Source organism: Pan troglodytes, chromosome 16 (assembly GCF_028858775.2).
Source record: "Pan troglodytes isolate AG18354 chromosome 16, NHGRI_mPanTro3-v2.0_pri, whole genome shotgun sequence".
In the NCBI taxonomy this organism is placed as follows: domain Eukaryota; kingdom Metazoa; phylum Chordata; class Mammalia; order Primates; family Hominidae; genus Pan; species Pan troglodytes.
Window position 1 is genome coordinate 69624464 of NC_072414.2, and position 22524 is coordinate 69646987.

Below are 22524 nucleotides of genomic sequence, written 5' to 3' on the forward strand. Positions count from 1 at the left end.
CAAGGTCACACAGTTAATAAGGGGCTGAGCCAGTCCTTGATCCCAGGTGTCCTGGAGTCAGAACACCTGACTAGGTCCTTGGCCAAGCCCTAAATGCAACACCCATGGAGGATCCATTGTCCTTGTAAACTCTGTATCTGGAAGCTCCCTGATGAGCTTCCCACTAGAATCCATCCTCTTCCTCACCTTCTGGACAGTGTAGATGTAATCAGGATATTACATAGCCCATAGCAACCACTCGATATGCCCCAGGTGGAGAGAATAAACAGGAGTCACAGCCGTGGCTCTTCTGAAACCTGGCTCTGAAAATGGTCCCACAACAGCCTTTGTACCAGAGAATTTTATTGCTCACTGAATGTCAGCACATTTCCTTGGCATTTCCTCAGCCTCTTTAGAGTTAGTTGGGCCATATGAGAAGTTCTGCCCAATGGGCTGTGAACAAAAGCGATGCGTGTCATTGATGAGCCAAAGCATTTCAGAGCCCATGCGTGACCTCATCATTGTCTCTTCTCTGCCATGGTGACTGGAGGCCACATGTTCTGGAAAGGGCTACAAGATGATGGAGTTCCTGGCAGCCTAGGTCACTGAGTTATTGTGTGGACCAGAGCTCCACTACCCTGCCCATATCCCACACCGGGCATGGAACGTGAGTTCATGTGGTAAACAGAGGAAGGAAGACAGCCTTTGTCGCATGAAATCACTGAGAGTTCAGAGAGTACCGGTTAGTGCAGCACAACCTTGCCTATCCTACAACATCCCCACTGCCCCTTTGGGGGCAGGTCACCTTGCTGCATATGTTGTTAGAACATGTTTGGGTGACTCTCTGAGTGAGAGAACTAAGTCCCATTTGGGAGCCTCTAAGTAACTAAAATTTCAGTGGGGGTAGAATAATCTCACTTCCCAAATTCAAGAGTTCCCTATCCACGAGGAAAAGGGGGAGCTTCCAGGTCCTGCAATGGGCTCCACCAGCAGGACCTTCCCCACATGCAGAAGGGAGGTGTGAGCTGAGGCAGGTAGTGGCATCTCCATGAGAGTTGGGGCCTACGCCTACATTCGAGGGCCTGAACTTGACTTTAGAGCAAAGGCTGGGGCATCTCCAGATCTTTATCCTTGACTTGGGTCCAAGACCAGCTCCCAGAAAGGCTCTGGGACCCCCAACTCATCTGTCCACAACTCAGGGGGATAAGGAAAACTCCCGCAGGGCCTTGGAGCTGCAAACTTAATTGCTGGTTTATATTTTGAACTTACTGGTGTTTTACTTTGGCAATTATCACCTGAAATGTTGTGTGCTCCTGTGGGACAACACGAGGAACAAGGAGAAGATGCTACCCCTTAAGATAACAGGGGCACTAGCAGGCAACCCAAGGGAAAGCCCTTCCTGTTGATAAACGCCCCTGCGACTTCTCACTTTCCCCAATAAGTAAGACTTGGCTGCAGCGGAATCCACCCACCAAGAATCAACAGGTGTGACTGATCCAGTGCAATCAAAAACAAAGTCATACCAGGAAACAAGCAGTCTCTGCTCTATTCTTTGCCTTGAGCATCTATCTACTTGGGAGTTAATTTTGATGATGAGAAATTCAAAATGGTACATTTGGTCATTTCTGTGGGTTTTTTTTTCTTTGTAAATGAGACCTGTTTAATTGGGTGCAGGCTGAGGTTTTCATCCTGCTTGAACACCTTTTGCATCCACCATCATGGCCATAGCATTTGCTCAGATAAGCTTGAGATAAGGAACTGGACAGGGATGCAAGGATGGCTCCTGGCTACAGTGGAGTTGGCTGGGCTGGGGTCAGCTTAGACTCTCAGCTCCAAAGTCCAACTGAGCATCTCACTCAGGGAGGAAGGGGTTGTAGGTTTCGACTCTATGGTCTAATTCACAGAGGCCCAGGCAATGTTGTGATGAATGCACAGGCTCTTGGAAAATGCCTGACTAGAATTGCTTTGAGGGAGGAGTCCCTGAATGCAACATGAATCGTTTTCCCTTGAATGGTTTTTGCTGATTGATTGGGCTTTAGTTCACTGTCTGCCAAGGGTGTGGGGGGCTGAAAACAGAGGACAAAGGTTCAGAGGCAAATGGTGAAGGCAGCACCTATGGGAATGGAGGAAGAGCTGGCACAGGAATGAGGGGACAGGTGGAGGGAGGGTGGAATGGAGGGGAGTGGAGGAGGGAAAGTGGCAGACACCCAGGTGAGGGGTGAGCACCATTGCCACTGTGGTTGTCATAATCATCACGGTCCCCATAAATCGCACCCAATGAGCCCCCTGGGCTAAGCACTTTCCTTCTGCTAACTCATCTGCTTCTCACACACGCCCTCGAGGCGGGTACCCTGACCATCCTGGTTTCCAGGATGGGGAAGCTGAAGCATGGAAAGGTGAAATGTCTTGAGAGGAATGGGGTTGTTTCAAACCCAGGCAGTCTGGCTCCAGCACTCGTCCCTAAGAGTCCCTGATAAAACCACAGTGGTGAGGTTGGAAATGAATGGAAGCTCCTCCTCGATGCCATTGGCAGAAATTCTGTCTGTGGGTGGTCAGATCTAAGATGGTGAAAAATTCCTCTTTCTGCCACTTACTAACTCTGTGACCTTCAGCAAATTACCTACCCTTTCTGGGACTGGTTCCTTATCTCTAATGCCATACTCATATGGCAGTAGAGATTAAAGTGTGTGTGTGTGTGTGTGTGTAGTGTCTCGTCTCATACAGTACTTGGTAGAGAATAGGCACTTCACAAAAACCAGACACCCACGGGGCCACGGTACAGAGGCACCAATCTCCAGAATTTCCAAGCATGTACATATGTGTGCATGTATGTGTTCCTATGTACATGTGTCCCTGCCAAGGTGACCACTCATGTGCACCTGCATGCATTTCGCTCCCTAGTCCTGTCCCCAACTAAGGGTGGTGGTGGCATCAGTCATGTAGCTCCCCAAGCCAAACACCCAAGCATCACTCCAGAGTCCTCTCTTTCCCTCTTTCACCTCGCATCCTATCACCACAGTCAGCCGATTCCTGAATATTTCTCAAACTCATCTTCTCCCCAGTTCTCCCCACTCCCTTCTGGGCACAAAGGTCTCAGCTGCTTCCTATCCTCCTGCCTGCAGTCCCCCAGCCACCCCCATCCACACAGTGGCAATCAGAACGGCCTTTCCCAGTCACAAATATGACCTCATCCCCGCTCCACTTAAAACCCGCCCAGGAAGCCTCGCCAGGCCAGACGCGAAACTCCGAAGCCCTGAGGAGCAGCCTGACAGATTTGACTAAATAAAGATCTAAAGCTTCTCTATGACCAAAGATACCACAGACAAAGTTAAAAAAGACAAACAGCAGACTAGGGAAAGTATCTCCAACACACAAAACAGACAAAAGTTTTTAAATTCCTAATGCACTAAAAGCTCTTTTATATCAATAAGAAAAAGGCAAAAAGAAAAGAAAAATGGGCAAAGGACGTGAACAGTCCATTCACAGAGGAAGAAACACCCATGGGCAAAAACTGCACGAAAAGATGCTCAGCCTCGCTGGGGAGAAGCAGAGTGAGTGTGGAGATCATAGTGAGATATTTTTCTAGATCGGCAAATATCCAAAAGATTGAGAATGTTCAATGTGGAGGATGGTATGGGGAAATGGTCACTCTCAGATACCAAGGGGGCAGCATCAGCTGGCCCAACCTTGGGAAGAGCAAGGTTGCTATAAAAACTGAGCAAGCAGACCCTTCACCCCGGCCACTCGCATCTAGAAATCTATCCTGCAGAAAGGCTTACGGGTGTCAGCAAGATATATATAAGGATGCTCCCCGAAGCATTATTTGCAAGAGTGAAAAATGGAAGACAATCTAAATATCCATCAATCCAGGACTAGTTACATAAATTATGCTTTGTACAAACAATGGAATATTAGGCAACGATTAAAAAGAACACGGCAGATCTGGGTGCCATGACATTGACTGATGCCCACAATATACTGGGAAGTGAAAAATGGAACTGGTGGGGTAATGTGCATAATATGATTCCGTTTCCTTTTTTAGCAATACACAATAAATATGTTTGCAATAGCACAGAAAATGTTCTGAAAGGAAACATACCAGGCCAACAGCAGTGGGACATGGGCAGAGTGGGCTTTAAAGGCAAAGAGGGACTTTCCTACTTTACAGGACACACTTGTATATTGTTTCCATTTTTAAATTTTGCTTGAGCAAATACTGCTTTTATGGTAAAAAAAAAAAAAAATTCCTCCTCCCATAACCCCTCACAGGCTGCAGGACAAAGTTCAAATTCCCTGGCGTGGCACCCTAGGACCCTGAGGACACAGCCTCTGGGCAACCCCAGCTCTGGTCTTCCCTTTTCCAGCCTTACCTTAAATCCAGATGCTCCCAACTCCCTTACATGTCCCCCAAGCTGCCTCTAGGCCTTTGTCCTGTATGGGTCCCTCTTCCTGGAATGTCCTTTCCTGCCTTCTGTGCCTTGCCTTTTAAGTAACTGCTCAGGTGTCACCACCTTCTGGAAACTCTCCCCAAACACTCCCCCACACTCTGCCTTGGTGGGCCCATTGTTTCTGTAACATGTAACAGTGGTGACAGTTGACATTTAGGAAGTGCACCTCGTTCACTGGGGGCTGTGCAACGTGCCTTGCATTGTATTGACTCATTGAATCCTCCTAGCAACCCTCTGAGATAGGTTTATTATCATCTCATTTAACAGATGGGGAAACTGAGGTACAGAGAGGTTACGTGACTTGCTCAAGCTCACACAGCCAGTAATTAGAGGGGGTAAGTGGACGTAGGCAGAGGGTCTTATGCAGCCTTCTACTAGTGCTTAGCACACAGGGCTGGAAACTCCTGGTCCCTGTACCTGCCAGGTTCCAAGACTGCCCTGTGAGCACAAAGCTGGGATTTGCCTTCCCCTGCAACTGCTCCCCCACCACTGCAGAAGCTGGGCACGGTGGAGGGTGCACCAGGGTCTGCTGGGGTCAGAAGCCAGCCCCCATCCCAAGCCAGCCAGGACTAAATTAGGCTCCTCGGGGCTGGTCTCCTGGGTAGGGGGCTGGGCTGGGGGTGGGGACCAGTCCCAAAACAGCCAGATGACCCAGGATGGCCAAGGAAAGGGATGGGTTTGTAGAGGTGCAGTCCCTCCCCAGGCAAGGACCCCAGTGACCTCCCATGCACCCACTGTGTGCCAGGCCCAGGGGGCAACTGGCCCAGGAAGCTAGGGCAAAGAGACTCTCCTGCCCTCCATGCAGCTGCCAAGTCAGACGCAGGGAGGCCAGCAGCCTACAAGGGGCTGGGCAACAAGCTCGGGGCGGTGCCCGGGGAGGGCTCTGGGTTCTGACTGGGTGAATGCGCACAGGGTCTCCATGAAGGCAGTGGCACCTGGGCCCAGCCTAGAAGGATGGGGGGTGTGGACAGATAGAGTTGGGGGAGGGAAGCTCCAGAGACCAGAGGCAGCTTGAGCAAGGGCCTGGAGGGGGTGGGTGTGGGGAATGGGGGTAAGAGTCATTGGTTGTGGCTGGAGCAAGGTGGGAAGCTACAGGGGATGGGGTGGGTGGGTATGCTAGAGGCCTCTGGAGAAACACGGAGGAGGAGCTGTGCCTCCAGCCCAGCAGGGAAGGGGTGATCTGTGGAGGAGGCAGCTTGACCGAGGATCTGAGGATCTGAGCTTGTCAGGCCAGCTCCACCTTTGCAGTTAGCAGTGTGGCTGTGGCCTACTTCCAGGACCTTGGCTCCCTCACCTGTGGACCAATAACCCAACCTCACAGACTGCTGAGGGGACTAACTGAGACAGTGGTTTATGGCACCAGGAACCCAGGGAGGCAGTGGACATGTCTGGGGTATGGTGCTCCCTGGGGATGTCTGCTTGTGTACCAGTGAACTTGTGTGCACACACGCCCCTGAAGGCCTCCCATCCCAGAGTAGGTATTCAAACACGTAGAATCCTTGTTTAAAGTATAACTTTAGGCAGGGTGCAGTGGCTCACACCTGTAATCCCAACAGTTTGGGAGGCTGAGGTGGGAGGATCACTTGAGGCCAGGAGTTCGAGACCAGCCTGGGCAACATAGTGAGACCCTGTCTTAAAAAAAAAAAAAAGCCAGGAATGGTGGTACACCTGTAGTCCCAGTTACTTGGGAGGCTGAAGTGGGAGAATAACTTGAGCCCAGGAGGTTGAGGCTTTCGTGAGCCAGGATCACAACACTGCTCTCCATTCTGGGTGACACAGTGAGACCCCATGTCTAAAAAATAAATAAGTAAAAGTGTAAATTCAAGATAATGGGATTTCAGACTCTTCCCCTTAAAGCAATGCAGGAGGCAGAGCCCCACGATCCTGAGCAGGTCACTACTGTCCTGGGGCCTGGGCTTCCCCAGGTGGGTGGTGGGCGGCTGTCTGGGTGGCTTCTCCAGCCCGGCTATTTGGAAGCAGCTGGAGCATGGCAGGAGGGCAATGGGTGTGAGTGCCTGGAAATCCAAAGGGGTGGGACCGGGAATGGGGAGGGGAAGGTGAAGGAGGCAGAAGATCCTCCTTTCTGGGCTAGTCCCAAGCCCTAAGTCTGTGGTCGGAGGCCTCAGCCTGATGTCCCCTGTCCCCCGCCCAACTGAGGCCCTCCTCACTCCCCCTGCTCCGAGAACCTCAACCGTGCTGGAAGCCCTGCACCAGCCCTGGATGCCAGGCTGACTGGCCCAGACTTCCCTGACTGGCTCCCCTGCTCCCGCCGATGCTCAGGCTATGTTCACCCAGGCGAGAGTGGAAGAGTCATAAAGAAGCCCCCAGCTCCTACTGCAAGTTCACCCCCAGCAATATCAGCATGCAGGCCTGGGGGCAGGCAAGACCCGGGAACATGCCCAGCCTGGCTACTTCAAGCCAAGGGGCATCAGGCAGTGCCTGTGCTTCTGTTTCTTCTTCCATGGAAGGGATACATGTGCCTCCCTTGCAAGGTGTCATCATCAGCCCAGTGCCCCCACCGTCAACCCTCTCACAGGTAAGTCCCTTGGTTCACCACGAGCTGCGGTGGTTTGGGGGGTCACAGTCAGTTATGCTGGGAGAACACTTACCCTAGACTCCCTAAACTGCCCATGGGCACCATCCTTGCCTCTTTGGGGACCCCATCACAGCCTCCTCACTGGCCCCTGCCTCCAGCACCTCCATCTCCCACCTGCTGCCAGAGGAACACTCTGAATGCAGAGCCATGTCCCTGCCAGTCCCCTGGGCCTCCCCCACCTCAGCTCTGATCACTTGGTGCTCTCATCACCTGTTTGCTTGTGCCCCCACTAGCCCTGTGGGCAGGGATCATGGCTGATTCATCTAGGCAATCCCAGAGCCTAGTGCAGGGCCTGGCACAGGAGCCTTGCCCAGAGACAGCAGACTTGGCAGTGGGAATGGACAAACAGGGCCATTTACTCCTTCTACCCTGGCACCTGCTTTTCTATTGGCATATCCACGACAACGCTGAGCTCAGTGTGGGGCCAGGATCAGGGCTCGGTGTAGGACCAGGATCAAGGTTAAGTCTGTTCAGGATCAGGGCTCAGTATGAGGCTAGGATCAAGGCTCAGTGTGTGGCCAGGAGTCAGGACTCAGTGTAGGACCAGGATCAAGGTTCAGTCTGTTCAGGATCAGGGCTCAGTGTGAGGCTCAAATCAAGGCTCTGTGCGTGGCTGGGGTCAGGGCTTAGTGTAGGACCAGAATGAAGGTTCAGTTGATTCAGGATCAGGGCTCAGTGTGAGGCTGGGATCAAGGCTCAGTGTGCAACTGAGGTCAGGGCTCATTGTAGAACCAGGATCAAGGTTCAATTTGTCCAGGACCAGGGTTTAGTGTGGGGCTGGGGTCAGGTCTTAATGAGGGACATTTTCTGTCCCCCCCTGTGAAAAGCCCAGGACTCTCTACCACCTTACCCAGGGCTTTGACAATTAACATAACCTGTCCCCCAGGGGCCAGGGCCTGTCTCCTGAGCCCCTACTATGCCTGCCTTCTATCCTGGTTAGGCTGGTCCTATGCTCCACTCCAGGCAGCTATGCTGGGATTCCCAGATTCCCTCTGCCCTAGCAGAAGTGGCTCAAGCAGGGAAGCTCTTCCTTGCCTCCCCACCTAGCCTTCAAAAACACAGCGAGGACAGTCAGCCTTCTAGCGTGGATGTACTCCCAAGCCAAAGTGAAAAAGTGCTTTGTGGGTTATCCACCCACTGCCACCCACTGCCCCATTCTATTTGCCCAGGTGATCCAGTGCCAGTGGAGGTAAACCCAGGTCTGGCTGAACATGAAAGTGAAGGTGTTGGCTGGCACATGGCAGCATTGAGATGCACGACCCAAAATACCTCCTCCTGTCACAGGGCCTGAAATCCCTTTTTTCCAAAAGAGGGAAGCAGAATAATACTAGTCCTGACCTTTGGAAGGCAGAGTGGGCACTGTCTTGGGGCTACCACCATCAGGCTTCAGTTTATCCTTGCGGACAGGGTCAACCCAGCGGCTCCTTGCTTTTAAGCCACCTTGCTGATGCTCCTGTCTGAAACCTCCATCCTGGTTCAGTTTTCAGCTCTCCAAGAGCATGGGCTGTTGGATCCCTGGCCCCGGGTGACCCAGGTTTGACCCAAGCCTACTCACTTACAAACCTCAGAAACAAGGACTAATTCAGAGACTGGCCTGGATGGACATCAGAGCTGGGCTTGCCTCTGAAGACAGCAGGGCCAGGGCAGGAGGCGGCACCTGCCCCCGAGCCTCCCAACAGCCCAGCCAAGCCCCCCACTCTCTCTGCTACTCTCAAGCAGAGGGTCAAGTTGGTCTGCTGGCAAGACACATGGCTCTCATTTTAATTAATTAAAGAAAAATCTAATCACTGCATTAAACTTCTCATTACTCCACTTGAATACCCGTTAAGTAAATTTAATTACCAGAGGATTGGGTTTCCCAGCCTCTTTCATTAGCTTCTGATAAGATGGGGAGAGGGAGGGAAGAGGGCGGGCAGCAGAACAATGCTAGTCCTGACCCTCGGAGGGCAGAGTGGGCACTGTACTGGGGCCACCGCAGCAGGCTTCAGTGTTGCTTGGGGACAGGCTCAACCCTGGGCCTGGGGGAGACCCTCCCACCCGAGATGCCCCTAGGAAAGCAAGGGCCTAGCATTTGGCTGCAGTCGGCACTGAATGCTTCATTTCCCACCACTGTTGGTTATTTATACCCCACCTCCCTCCAAAAGAATTGGAGGCTGCTGAGAACAACAGAAGCAGCACATGCTGAAAAACAAAGGAAGAAATCAGGACAAAGGAAAAATGAGAAAGAAGAAGCCACAGACAAGGTTATTAAGCAACTGCATGCCACAGCATCCTGGGCACTTATCAGAAATAGGCCACAAACTGACTATGAGCTTCCTGGCAGTCAAGACAAAGACAGCAATGCACTTTGGTGCTGGGACGCAGTGACCAGCAGAGTATGAATGAGGCAATGCACACTGGGCCTTGGTCTTTCAACTGCGAAAAGGGTGGAGCTGGAAGATGGACTAATGCAGAAAACCATGGGCCGGAGCAGTCAGCAGAGGTTTCCTGGAGAAGAAGGGACCTGAATTGGGCCTTGAAAAGCAGGAAAGGGCAGAGAGTGAGGAAGGGCATAATAGGCAGCGGGAACTGCAGGTGAAGGTTGAGAGAAGAGGAATCACTAGAGGAGAAGCAGCAGAGGCGGAGGGCAAGTGCAGAGCCTGGGTGTGGAAGAGGTTTCTCCAAAGAAGGGGCCAAGGTCCCATCCCATCACCAGCCCCCAGGATGGCTGCCAGCCCCCTATGGTAGAAGGCACCAGGGGCAGGAGGAGCAAAAACCAGAGAAGACAACACACTCAGGAGGTCCGGAACTGTCCAGGCTGGGACACAGGTTCCGCCTCCCTGAGCTAAAGGGTGGGCTGCCCAGACGCCCTCTATGGCCGGTGCACTACCCTGTCCCCCAGCTGCCCGGAGGGTGGGCTGCTGCAGCTCAATGCTCCCCCTTTTCTAGAGAACTGCCCTCCACAAATGGGGGCCACCTCATCTGGGCCATCCAGGCCCTCCCATGGGTGGCTCACGGCCAATGACTGATTGATACAGGGGCCCAAAAGCCCGACCTCCTTGTGGGGGGTGGGAAGGGTAATTCTGTGTGTGAATTATGTTCCAGGGTTCCCTGGACCAGCCCAAGGCCCATCTTTGCCTGCGCTATCATTCCTACCCCGATTTCTTCTCTTCCTCCCTTTCCCTGAGGCCCTGCCCTCAATACAGCTCGTGTACACAAATCTTCGTCTCAGGCTCTGCCTCTAAGGATTCTGATCAACAATACACCCTTCTAAGTTCAAAAAAAAGAAACAAAAAAACCAAACGAGCGATGTCCCAAACTTCCTGGAGGGGGAAGCAAGAAGGGGAAGGGAACAAGGATTTACTGAGAAATTGCTAGATGTCAGTCCTTTCTGTACATCATCTCAGGGAGTTCGCTCAGCATCGCTGCCAGGTGAGATTCATTATCAGGTGAGAAAACTGAAGCTCAGAGAGGCATAGAGATTTGTCCGAAGACACACAGCACGTCCACATCCATCTATGACATCATCTAGAATGATTATTTGTTATTTGCCTTCCCTAGTTGGGAAGGGGTCTCCTTTCTCCTGTCAGCAGGATCCTAAGATTCCTTTGGGAAACACTCACCCCTCATTCCTGGTCACATGGTTGGGGAAGGACAGACCCTGACCCCCAGCCCATCAGTGTTTCTAAGTCCTGTGGACCCAGTTAAAAGTTCAGGATGAGCTGAATTGAGATCAACTCGAGGACTTTCATTTGTTCTATCAGGGAAGATTTTGTCTCCACCCCCAACCCTAGTTCTAAACCTAGAAGCATGTTACCACAGAAACTGCTGCCAGGCATCTTTTGACCATGTCATGCCAAATGCCACTAAGCATGGAGCCATCACCAAGGAGAGGAGTGAAGGAATACAGACAAAAACCAGGTTCTGGTTGCACCATTTGACTCACTGGATCAAGCCCTGCCTGAAGCCCATCTTACCACTAAACACTTTGGTTACAAGAGCTGATAACTTCATTTTAATGAAATGGGGTTTGTTTTAGTTTTTGTACTTTGCTACTTACAATCAAAGGGATCCTGACAGATATAGTGTACAGAAAGGTATCCCTTTTGTTCTGGGGATCAAGAAGGCTTGGGTATCTCCAGGAGCCAGGGAATGGGTAGAGGGGGGATGCCACCTACCCTGACTGCTGCTGTGTCCTGCTGGGTCCCAAAGCTTGAGAAGTCCCCTTGGCCCAGGCTGGGGTCAGGAGTAGACTTGGGAGCTGGTCCAGGAGCTGGATAGAGTCAGAGCCCTGGAGATGCAGGCTGAAGGCTGTGTAGCCCCACAGACTCAAGGTAGCCAGGTCATGGTCATAAGATCCCTAGAAAGGAAGAGAAGCAAGAGTGAGCGGTAGGGTTCACAAGGGGCCTGAGGGGTACAGGAAGTAGGGCATATGGTGCCCACACCTTGGTGAAGGTGAGACCAAAGGAAGATCCCTGGAAGCACCTCTAGACCAGCACTGTTTGACAGAACTTTCTACCACAATGACAACGTTTTGCCTCGGCACTGTCCAATATGGCAGCCACCAGTCATATGCGGATATTGCAATGTGGATAGTGTGATAAAAAAACTGATTTTTAATCTTGTTTTATTTTAATTAATTTACATTTAAGTCTAAATAGCCACATGTAACCAGTGGCTACCACACTGGACAACACAGCTGTGGATCAACCCTTGCCTGCCTCCTGGCCACAGTACATGGGAAAAACTGAGGTCCAGAGAGGAGAAGGGATTTGCCCAAGGTCACACAGTGAGAGGGTGGCAAAGGCAAACACAGTTCCTCCAACTCCCAGCCCTGATCCTCCATAGTCCCCATTGCCCTTCCCACCATGGCCTCGTGTTTTCCCATCATGTTCATCGCCAGCAGTGTCTTGCTGTCCTGATACCCATGCTGCCATCCCTAGGGAAGGGATGTCCCTGGGGAAGGGATGTCCCTGGGGAAGGGTGTCAGGCTACCCTTGAAGGGACCTACCTCCTCCAGCCACTGCCACTGGACCCTCCCTCAGCCCCTCTAGCAAAGCAGCCCCAATGCATGTCCTGAGATTGTCCCGGAAAACTGTCACTCAGAGGGGAAGACTCTTGGGCACAGAGCCGTTATTTATAACAGCAAGACACTGCAGGCTGCCTAAACACTCCAAGACAGAGATGACGGAGCAATTCACGGCACCCCTGCCAAGAGAGTATTACACAGCCATTAAAAATGATCAAGCAGAGACCGGTAGTGACGCTGAGTAATGTTTTCGTGACAATAACGAGGTAGAAAACTTAGAAAATGAGTGCAGGTGGGGGTTGGGTTGCAGGATGTACGAGGCCCACTCCCATCTGTCACCCCCACCCACGCTGCGGCATCACAGGGTCCAGATTACAGATCCATTTTACAGGAGGAGCGGGTGTTCAGAGAAAGCAACCACATGCGTGCTCCTGGCTCCATGGAGAGTGTGGGCAGAGTAGGGCTTGAACCCTTGATTTCTGATGCCAAAGACAGACTTCTACCGCTGCCCTTTGTGCCATGATGGCAGCATTATGGCTGCCCTTTCCTTCTTACTTACTCATCTTATGTAAACACATATGTGCATTGTACTTATTAAGTGCCAGGAACCTTCCTCAGCACTTGACAAATTAAAAGTTAACTCATGGAATCTGCACAACAACTGGGTGAGGGAACAATGATTACCTCTATTGTTTGGATGAGGAAACTGAGGCACAGAGAGGTTAAGTAACCTGGGGCCACTTCTACTTCCCAAATATTCTGCAAGGTCTAGTACTGTCATCACAGGAAGAGGACAAGGGGGCAGGGAGGGAGTGGCTGTTGCCATGGAGGAGTGGAAACACGGACAGAGAGTTTTTCTCCTTTTTAATTTCATGGCAAATCTTTTGTATGGCAATTGAACGGAAAAAGTTCAAGAAGTAAAATAAAGGTAGCAAGGAAAAGGTTTTTTAAAAAATAAGCACACAAACAAAAATTAAAACTTATCAGATTGAAGTTGCGGATGCATCCGAGAGACCTCGACTGTGAATGTAATACACCTCCCAGCAGCAAAACTCATGTCCCTAGGCTTTTCTGCCAATTTCCCGACCTGGGACCACTCCCTCCTGCCTGGGTGAGATCCTCACCTCCGAAGGCAGCAGGGAGCAGCCCTGGGCAGAGGTAAACTTCAATAAACACCTCCTGGCTCCCTCCCGCCTCCAGGGCCCCTGCTGCCTGCAGTGCTCCAGCCACCGGCAAGTGCTGAACCTCAGGACGCCATGGTATCCAGGCCTCTGCCTCTAGCCCCAGCCAGCCCCATTCCACAGGTGGAGCAACGGAGGCCCAAAAGGTGAAAGACTTCACCAGAGGTCATACTGCTACTGAACACGAAACGCCTGTGTGTGTGCTTATGAGTGTGCATGAACATGGCCCACAGGGACACGTGTGTCTCCTACGCACGCAGGGCTTCAGGCCCAGGTGATTAAAAGGGCAGGTGATTCCCAGCTTACACACCCATGTGCACGCGTGCACACACACACACACACACACAAAACTGTCACATCATTAACTGCTACTACAGCCACAATGGCATCATCTGCTATTTCTTCTTGTTTTCTGTGTTATTTTTCATTCATGCATCAAATACTTATTCGGCACTTACTATATGCTAGGTATATTATAGGGGCTAGGATTCACTGGGGTACAACACAGACAAGTTTGGTACTCTCATGAGGACAGGGGATACCGATGATAAGCAAATAAATAAGCAAATACATAAACAAGATAATTCCAGAGTGACATGCAATAATGATCATAAAACCTGGTAATGTGAAAGAGAAGACTTGGGCTGGGGCTGGTGGGTTACTCAAGCTAGAGGGGCAAGGAAGGTCTTTCTGAAGCGGCCATATTGGAATTTATTCTATGGGAAATGAAGCTGCAGAGGAAGGCTGGGGCCCTGAGGGCCAGGGTAAGGGCTTTGGATTTCATCCCAAATGCAATGAAAAGTAACTGGAGGGTTTTAACCAGGTAAGTGCTATGATGTTTTCTTCATTGTTAAGAGTTCTCTGGAGCTGCCAAGTGGAGATTGAACTCAAGGGGATCAGGCCTGGGGCAGAGGACCAGTGTCACAATCGCCCAAGGACAAGAAGACAGGCTTAGCCAGGGTGATGGCACAGAGAGGGAGGAAACAGATTCGGGCAGTGTGTTGTGGCAGAACCAGCTGGCTGATGAGCTGGATGTGAGGGGGTGGGGGTAAGACAAGGAGAGTAATGAAGGAAGACTCGTGGAGCTTCTACCATAGACAAGGACTGCTTTCACAACCAGACCCCACCCCTCAAGAAACCTCGGGGGCCTGATCAGGACTTCCGGTCCCTAACGAACAGACTTGGCATGTGTGTGTCCAGAGAGCAGAGCTAGGCCTAAGGAGAAAAGATTCCAGGGAAACAGATCTCTGTTCAGCATGAGAAGCAGTGAGTCTCCTGTCCCTGGAGGTATGCAAGCAGAGGTCTGGGGACCATGTGTGTTGGGTGGGGATTTGCACTAAAAGGGGAGGTTGATTTCTGCCATGAGCTTCTTCAATTCTGTCAATACATGAATCAGGGCTAGATTGCACGGATTGAAGTGGGTGTTACAGAGAGTCAAGGGAAGGCAAGGTAATGTCCAGCATAATAGTTATTATTATTATTAGGACTTTACAGATCACAGAACGCTCCCACCGATTCTCTACCTGGATCTGCAGCCCACACTGTGAGGCAGATAGGGCAGCATGATCAGCCCAGTCTAACAGATGAGGAAACAGGCCCAGAGAGGGAGTGGGATCAGCCCAGGGTTCCACAGCACATCAGCCTCAGATTCTCCGTGGCCTCACACTCTCTGTGGCCTCACACCTAGGGACCTTCTCCTCCCTCATCCCCAGTAGTCACCCCACCACCCCTGCCCCGGAAGACGCAGGAATCTCCCCACTCCACCCAGGCTTCCATCCAGCTGCCAAGACTCCCATCCCTGGAGGTTAGAGGCACTCTTTGCCCTCTGCCCCAAAACTTGAGAGGGGGTCTCAGCCTAGAAGATTTCCCCCCTGGTTACACAGGCCCTGATCCTCCACTCTGTCCCCCTTTACCCCTGGTGGTTTTGCCACAGCCCCTTAAGTTGGTCCCTTCAATTAGACCAGTACCAAATACTAGGCTTTGCCCAGAAATGAAATAAAGTAGGGTCCCTCCCACGAGGCGTCGTTCTTACCCCACACCTACAGCTGCTGTGGGCCAGGGGCAACCAGAGCCCACCGGACCACCTTCTGACCACCTTCCCCTTTCCTACCAGACAGGCAGAGAGGGCACCTGGGCAGGTAGGAGTGTCAGGAGGTGGGGTCTCCCCGGGGGGCCTGGGATTGCCAGGTGGGGAAGCTGCCACCCACTGGCACTACATCATACACTGAACACTCGGGATAATCTTTTTTTTAAAATTTTTGACCAGCAGTTTGCCCTGACAGACCCCAGGATAGTCTTGAGGGCCAAGTGGGAGCATCTCACTTTTCAGGTGAGGCAGTGAAAGCTGGGAGAGATTAAAGAACCTGTCCAAATTGAAAATATTAAATGGAAACAAACAGCTTGTAAGTGCTGGAGCCAGAATTTGAACCCAGGGCCGACTGATTCCAAAGGTCCGGTGCTGTCCCCTGCTCCCTGCTGCCTCGTGGAAGTGCCAGGCAGTTCGAAGAGGCAGCCCGGTGAGCAGATGGGGTGGGCAGGGGGAGGCAGAGAGAGGCGGCGGTTATGGGGTGGGAGGGAGAAGGCGAGACAAAGAAAGGATAAAGAGAGCAGCAGAGACAGCTGAATGGACATGGGAACCCTGCAGGGGCCAGAAGAAGGCAGCTCTGGAAGCCACCCTCCTGATCAATGCAAGGCCTGCAAGGCCACCCTGGTGCCATCTGCCCCTCAGACCTAGCCACTAGTGTTCCCTGGGCTCATCCCCAGATGCCCAGGCCCAAGGAGCCCCCAATCATTGAGAGTGCTCCCCAATCATTAAAGGCATCCCCCACTCGTTGAAGGCCCCAGGTCAGGCCCTGTGGGCCAGCCCTGGGGCAGGGAAATGGGTTGAGGGAGTAGAGGGGCCAGCTCTGGCCCTGGGCAAGGCCATCTGCCCAGCCTCCCCCTGCCCCAGCCTGGCTGGAGTGTCCAGCCGCCCAGGCTGCCCACCATGGCGGCCGATCTGTGGCTGAGCTCTGGACCAGCCAGGTGTTCCCGAGGCCGGCTGGCAGCCCAGCACCATCAGCCTGTCCCCAGAGCATGCAAGGTTTAAGCAACAGCCTTTCCACTGAACATTTTAGAAGAAAAATATCTTTTTTTTTTTTTTCAAGAGAGAGAAAGGGAGGGAGGAGGAAACTGGCAAGGGAGGAGGAGGGAAGGAGGAAGGGAGAAACCTACCCCATCATTGCAGTCAAGGTCACAGGCACCGGCACAGGGCGGGCTGGGCAAGGAGCCTTTAATCTGGGAGTTCAGGCTGAGGAAACTACACGCTTGAAGCCGGAGTACATTACTGCCCTGAATGATCTGTCGGCTTCTATTAGGCTAAATATCTCTGTATAATGGGGAATTATCCTCTGAAGAGGCAAACTGCCGGCCTCTCCAGGGAGGGGGCGGTGGGAACCTCGCATCGTGAGGGCTCTCCCACGGTGGGGAGGGGGGAGCAGGACCGACTCAGAAAGCCAACCCCGTCCCACACCCCCACCCTGGAGAGTCACAGCTAGCAGCTGCTTTGATGTTTGTGGCGGGTGCCCGCCTCCCTTCCCTCCACCCCGGACTCTCCTCTTACTCCCTCCATAAGAGCCTGGAATGATGCCAGACCTGGGTGGAGGCCTGACAAGGCCACTGGTCAGCCAGGTGACCCCGGGCAAGTCCCTGAGCCTCTTGGAATCTCCGTCTTCCTGTCTCTTAGATGGAGCTAATAATACCCGCCCAAAGGCTGGCTGTGCCGGGGGTGAGCGCGAAGCTGGCATGGAGCCCAGCACAGAGTGGACAGCCTGCTCTGCCCACCGCGGAGGGCCCCCTTATCCTCCTCATCCTCACTGGCTCACCCAGGGCACCACCACCTCCTCCAGGAAACCCTCCCTGCCCCCTATCTCTGGGTGTCTCCCACCCTGGGCACCTACAGCCAGAACCCCACCTCCGGGCCCTCCGTTTCCATTGGCTGAGTAGGAGCTTCAGTTTTAGGAGACTCCCCTGAGCAGAACTGACCCCTCTTCATCTTCCCAACCCCCACCCACACACTCAGGACTGGGTACCGGGGCCTGCCCCAATTTGCAGGCTTAGAGGCAGGGGTTAGGGTGGCACCACAGGCATGGGCGGGGCCCACAGATGGGTGACACTCATGGGAAGGTGGTCAGCACCAGGGTAGCCGGGCCAGGAAGCCAGAAATCCCAGGACAGGGGTCTGCGAGAGCAGGGTAATAGCTGGACCATCAGCAGGACTGGCTAAGGCACAAGGCAGGGCTTGGGGCCAGGTCAGAGGAGCAGAGAGGAGGGGAGGAGCTTAAGGCTGCAGTGAGCTGTGATCATGCCACTGCACTCCAGCCTGGGCAATAGAGCCGGGGCTCAGTGCCAGGTTCCTGGTGCAGGGCTGTGTAGGGGCTGGAGCAGCTCAGGCCAGGAAAGGTCTTCAGGGTCAGGTGGGGGCAGAACTGACCTGTGCGTGTGTCAGATGATGGTGGCAGGGTGGGGATCAGGGCACAAGGTGACAAGGTTCTGCAGACCCCAGGCTCTGTTCTCAGGGCTCCTATGCCACCCTCAACCTGTAGTAAATCCCTGGAATGGTTCAAAACCCCTTGCTGCAGATGCAGCCACTGCTGTTGCAGGGCCTGCGGGTGGGGACAATTCCAGGGTAAGACGCCTAGAGCCCAGTAGGACACACAGAAAGGAGGCCAACTCCAGGACAGGTCAGAGGCATGCTGTGTTACCCACTCCCCTCAGTAGGCCCAAAGGTCCAGCCCAGAGTTCCCACAGCCTGGGGGAGCTGCCAGTTCACTCATTCATTCACTCATTCATTCAGCAAATGCCCTCTAATGCTTTCTGTGAATTAAGGGTACAAACACCCTGAGCAGGGTGTGGGGTGGAGCACAGGAAGGTGAGAGATGACAACTCGGGTGCTGTGTGAGAGCGGGAGCCTGAGGGGCTGTGGAAACAGGGTAGTGGGCATCTGATCCAGGGCTGGGGTTTGGGAAAGGCTTCCGGGGTGAAAGGATCTTTGAAGGGGTATTAAAGGAAAACGAGTTGGGTTTGGAAGCAGTGGGGAAGAGCACCGCAGACTGCACCAGTGACAAGGCCCAGTGTCTGGAGAGGGAGAAAGCCCCCTCCTTCAGGCAGGGCCTAGTAGGCACCAAGAGGGATGGAGCTCTCATCCTAGGAGCCAGCAGGAGCTTGAAGTTCTAAGTGGGGAGTACCCAGAGTCTGGATTCGTGCTTCAGAAAGATCATTCCAGCCGCCACCTGGGGGAGGATGGATTTCAGGCAGGCGGAAGGACAGGAGGAAGTGAGTTAGGAATGAGGCAGTGGCCAGGGGAGAGGTGGGGTACAGCAATATAGAGGAGGGCGGATGAGGGAGGGTTCTGGGAGGCGGAAACTGCAAAGTGAGGACGGCAGTTACAATCCACAGTGCCAGCGTCCCACTGAGCATCCCCCACGCCTTCTGTCCAAACAGCATCTTTAACTCTGTAAAAAATCCATTAGTTACTTTGATCTGCACAACACTCAGGTGAGGCAGCCAGGCCAGGAATTCACTGCTTACTTAGTTCATTAATTCAACAAGCATGTGTTGAGTGCCTACTACGTTCCAGGCACCATTCTGGCCCACCCAACAGAAGGAAAAACTAAGACTCACAGATGCTGCCCAAGTTCTACAGGAGTGACCAGGACCTACTACTGGTTTGGGAACCCCGATGCCTCGTGTAGTTGGGGAAGGGGTGGGGTCACACGCCAGGCAGGAGCTGTGGAAAGGGAATGCCTGACAGTGGGGCTGGCTCATGGTCCTCCGGGGCAGGGATGAGCCTCAGTCTGGAGGAGAAGCACCTCTTCCTCCAAGGCGGGAATGGGAAACCAGAGAGACATAGTGGGGTGGAACGAGGCACAGTCGCTGGGAGAGGCTGACCTTCATGGGCTGGAGGCTGGAAAGGGTGAGGGGACACAGATCAGGAATGGCAGGGCCATTAGGCCCAGCAGACTGTGGGCAGGGCCAGAGGGTGAGAAGGGTCGGGTGAGCACAGCAGGAGGATCGGGAGCAGGGCTGCCTCTTTGAAAGTGCCTGCAGTGAGAGGGGAGAGGTGGAGGCAGAGTCCCTGAGTCCCTGCGGACAAGAGCAGGCCCCTGGACTGCCCTAGTGGGTGCCCCGTGCAGTGGCCTTAGGCTGCTCTGTGCTCAATGGGAGGCTACGGAGCCGAGAGAAGGAAGACCTTCCTCAGAGGTGGCTCCTAAGGGTCCAGGGATGTGTCAGGAAAGGCCAAGGGCAGCCTGACTGCCTCCTGAGCTCACTCACGCTGCCACGACAGGAGCTGCTGGTCAACTCCTCCTCTCCATTTCCCCCAAGTCCAGCCCTATCTACCCCCAACATTAGCATTCGCTGCTGAGGACCTTGGTAGTCCCCTCATTTCCCTGGGCCCCACTCTCTTCATTAGCAAACTGGGGTGGCTCCAACCTCACCGATGGTCAGGAAAGCACGAGCCCAGACCCTGCACACAGTAAGTGCATACTAACCGTCATCCCTACACACAGTAAATACATACTAACCATCATCCCCCGCACACAGTAAGTGCATACTAACCATCATCAGCACACAATAAGCACATACTAACCATCATCCCCACACACAGTAAGTGCATACTAACCATCCCCACACATAGTAAACACATACTAACCACCACCTGCACACAGTAAGCACATACTAACCATCACCTCCGCACACAATAAGCACAAACTATCATCCCCACACACAGTAAGTGCATACTAACCATCCCCGCACACAGTAAGCACATACTAACCATCCCCGCACACAGTAAACACATACTAACCATCATCTGCACAAACTAAACACATACTAACCATCATCTGCACACAGTAAGCACATACTAACCATCGTCTGCACACAGTAAGCACATACTAACCATCATTCCCCCACACAGTAAGCACATACTAACCATCACCTGCACACAGTAAGCACATACTAACCATCACCTGCACACAGTAAGCACATACTAGCCATCACCTGCACACAGTAAGCACATACTAACCATCCCTGCACATAGCACATACTAACCATCACCTGCACACAGTAAGCACATACTAACCATCCCTGCACATAGCACATACTAACCATCACCTGCACACAGTAAGCACATACTAACCATCACCTGCACACAGTAAGCACATGCTAACCATCATCTGCACACAGTAAGCCCATACTAACCATCATCTGCACACAGTAAGCACATACTAACCATCATCTGCACACAGTAAGCACATACTAACCATCATCTGCACACACTAAGCACATACTAACCATCATTCCCACACACAGTAAGCACATACTAACCATCACCTGCACACAGTAAGCACATACTAACCATCACCTGCACACAGTAAGCACATACTAACCATCACCTGCACACAGTAAGCACATACTAACCATCCCTGCACACAGTAAGCACATACTAACCATCACTTGCACACAGTAAGCACATACTAACCATCACCTGCACACAGTAAGCACATACTAACCATCACCTGCACACAGTAAGTACATACTAACCATCCCTGCACACAGTAAACACATACTAACCATCATCTGCACACAGTAAGCACATACTAACCATCATCTGCACACAGTAAGCACATACTAACCATCATCTGCACACAGTAAGCACATACTAACCATCATCCCCACACAGTAAGCACATACTAACTGTCATCTGCACACAGTAAGCACATACTAACCATCATCTGCACACAGTAAACACATACTAACCATCATCCCCACACACAGTAAGCACATACCATCATCCCTGCACACAGTAAGTGCATACTAACTGTGATCTCTGCACACAGTAAGCACATACTAACCATCATCTCTGCACACAGTAAGCACATACTAACCATCATTCCCCCCCTCTACCTCCCTGGTGGCAGGCCCCTTAGAGCCCAGTCCTCAGCATCCCCAGTGTCTCAAACACACTAAGTGCTCAATTAACTTTATGGGCTAAGTTTACCTGCTAACCAGCTGTTAGCAATGTGATCAGGTCAGAATTCTGCCCATTGGACCCAGTAGGGAAGGGGCTGAGAGGAAGGAGGACTTGACAGATGCCTCAGGGGGCAAGGAAGGAGTCAGCAGAGGCCAAAGTAACAGGGACGGTAGAGGCCCTGCTGTCACCACACACGTTAGCATTCTCAGTGTTTCAGGAGGTGGCTGGGGAACCAGCAGAGGGGAGGGCTGAGGGCAGGGCACTCCCAGGTAGAGGGTCCCTTGGCAGATTGGCCTCCTGCCCATCAAACCTGCTCCCGGCCTCCTCAGGGCACCTTCAGCCCTGAGAGCTCCTCCCCCCAACACACCTCTCCCTACCTTGGAATCTATCCCACTGTCTACCAAGCTCTCCCCTAATAAGAGCATCGCAGAGAAACTGAAAAAAGTCAAAAGAAGTTGCCTACTCTGGGAGAAGGGGCAGAGCTGGGAAGATTTCACAGAGGTGGCAGCTTTTCAACTGTGTGGGCCTCACCTAGCCCCTCTGTGAAATGGGATTTCTCTACTATGATGACAACAACTCTTACTACTACTGCTACTAATAGTTAAAGCGTTTTGGGCACATACCCTGTGCCAGGCTCTGTGTGAGTACTCAGACGAATGGAGGCAGAGCTGAAGCCAAACCTGACCCTCCTAACTCTTAGTTTGGCTGGACTGGCTGGTGGAGGAGGTGACTGGGGCCCGAGCCTTGGGCCAGCTGCAGGCGGGGTGGTAGGTGGGGTCGGTGTTACCAGTGGTCAAAGTCTCCGAGTCGTATTACTCCAAGTGTTTTTCACATCACTGCAAGTAGCTGCTCCTGCTAAACCTGGGTGAGCAGGGGCGGGTAGGGGAGGGAATCTTCCAGAACCAAGCCAGAGCCAGCAAGGTCAGGGGTTGCAGATGGCTGCAGCAGCTCAGCTTGGTCCCCTCACAGTGTTAAAAACACTGGTGCTATGTGCAGCCTGCTACCCGCAGCCTCTCCCTTCCTGTCTTCCACAGGACAACCTCACCCACGGACCAGGCTTCAGCTCTTGGTCTAAACAGGCAGGGGTGGGTGGGAGGCCAGCATCACCATGGAAGAGGGACCAGGGGCAGGAGGAAAGCGGCAGTGTCCCCTGCTATGCGCACTCCTACACTGAAACCACACACTGTGGGATAGGTGTTCTTATTCCCACTTGACAGATGAGGAAACTGAGGCTCTGAGGCATATGTCCCTTGCCCAAGGTCAGGGGAAATGACAGAGCTGGGATGCACACTTAGCACTGTC

General features: G+C 52.7%; 1 protein-coding gene across 10 annotated transcripts in view; it reads right to left on the reverse strand.

Moving 5' to 3' along the window:
• Positions 1-22524, reverse strand: part of LINGO1 (leucine rich repeat and Ig domain containing 1) — a 207618-nt gene that overhangs the window by 66158 nt on the left and 118936 nt on the right. For 9 of the 10 annotated variants that reach the window (XM_063794240.1, XM_009429626.5, XM_016927259.4 and 6 more), the window contains one exon: positions 11181-11362. The gene's annotated coding sequence lies outside the window, so the exon portion shown is untranslated. Of the gene's footprint in view, positions 1-11180; positions 11363-16425; positions 16619-22524 lie in introns of those variants that run through there. The other variant, XM_016927260.4, reaches the window with a different exon arrangement.